We start from the raw sequence: 2,050 nt of genomic DNA on the forward strand, positions 1-2,050 counted from the left end.
GTGCCATCCTGACGTCCCTTCCCCACACCCACAGCCACCAACCTGTGCTTCGCGGAGCGCACCCTGTACACCAATCCCCCCACCACCACCACCCATGGGTGCCATCCCCCCACCCATGGGTGCCATCCCCGTGTCCCTTCCCCACACCCACAGCCACCAACCTGTGCTTCGCGGAGCGCACCCTGTACACCAATCCCCCCACCCATGGGTGCCATCCTGACGTGCGTACCCCCCACCCATGGGTGCCATCCCTGTGTCCCTTCCCCACACCCACAGCCACCAACCTGTGCTTCGCGGAGCGCACCCTGTACACCAATCCCCCCACCCATGGGTGCCATCCCCACGTCCCTGCCCCACACCCATGGGTGCCATCCTGACGTCCCTGCCCCCCACCCATGGGTGCCATCCCCGCGTCCCTGCCCCCCACCCATGGGTGCCATCCCTGCATCCCTGCCCCCCACCCATGGGTGCCATCCCCACGTCCCTTCCCCGCACCCACAGCCACCAACCTGTGCTTCGCGGAGCGCGCCCTGTACACCAATCCCTCCATCACCCATGGGTGCCATCCCCACGTCCCTGCCCCCCACCCATGGGTGCCATCCCCATCCCTGCCCCCCACCCATGGGTGCCATCCCCACGTCCCTTCCCCACACCCACAGCCACCAACCTGTGCTTCACAGAGCACACCCTGTACACCAATCCCCCCACCCATGGGTGCCATCCCCGTGTCCCTTCCCCACACCCATGGGTGCCACCAACCTGTCCTTCCGGAGCGCACCCTGTACACCAATCCACCCACCACCACCACCACCCATGGGTGCCATCCTGACGTGTGTACCCCCCACCCATGGGTGCCATCCCCGCGTCCCTTCCCCGCACCCACAGCCACCAACCTGTGCTTCGCGGAGCGCGCCCTGTACACCAATCCCCCCACCCATGGGTGCCATCCCCGTGTCCCTGCCCCACACCCACAGCCACCAACCTGTGCTTCACAGAGCACACCCTGTACACCAATCCCCCCACCCATGGGTGCCATCCCAATGTCCCTTCCCCGCACCCATGGGTGCCATCCTGATGTGCATACCCCCCACCCATGGGTGCCATCCCCGTGTCCCTTCCCCACACCCACAGCCACCAACCTGTGCTTCACAGAGCACACCCTGTACACCAATCCCCCCACCCATGGGTGCCATCCCAACGTCCCTGCCCCACACCCATGGGTGCCATCCCTGCCTGCCCCACCCATGGGTGCCATCCCCACGTACCTGCCCCCACCCATGGGTGCCATCCCCACGTCCCTGCCCCCCACCCATGGGTGCCATCCCCGCGTCCCTTCCCCACACCCACAGCCACCAACCTGTGCTTCGCGGAGCGCACCCTGTACACCAAATCCCCACCACCCATGGGTGCCATGCCCCCCACCCATGGGTGCCATCCCAACGTCCCTTCCCCACACCCACAGCCACCAACCTGTGCTTCGCGGAGCGCGCCCTGTACACCAATCCCCCCATCACCACCACCACCCATGGGTGCCATCCCCACATCCCTGCCCCCCACCCATGGGTGCCATCCCCGCGTCCCTTCCCCGCACCCACAGCCACCAACCTGTGCTTCGCGGAGCGCACCCTGTACACCAATCCCCCCACCCATGGGTGCCATCCCCACGTCCCTGCCCCACACCCATGGGTGCCATCCCTGCGTCCCTTCCCCGCACCCACAGCCACCAACCTGTGCTTCACGGAGGGCACCCTGTACACCAATCCCCCCACCCATGGGTGCCATCCTGACGTCCCTGCCCCACACCCATGGGTGCCATCCCTGTGTCCCTTCCCCACACCCACAGCCACCAACCTGTGCTTCGCGGAGCGCACCCTGTACACCAATCCCCCCATCACCACCACCACCCATGGGTGCCATCCTGACGTGCGTACCCCCCACCCATGGGTGCCATCCCCGTGTCCCTTCCCCACACCCACAGCCACCAACCTGTGCTTCACAGAGCACACCCTGTACACCAATCCCCCCATCACCACCACCACCCATGGGTGCC

This window comes from Pezoporus occidentalis, unplaced genomic scaffold (genome assembly GCF_034315485.1).
Source record: "Pezoporus occidentalis ecotype Australia unplaced genomic scaffold, CSIRO_AGI_Poc_V1 ctg1269, whole genome shotgun sequence".
Classification (NCBI taxonomy): Eukaryota; Metazoa; Chordata; class Aves; order Psittaciformes; family Psittacidae; genus Pezoporus; species Pezoporus occidentalis.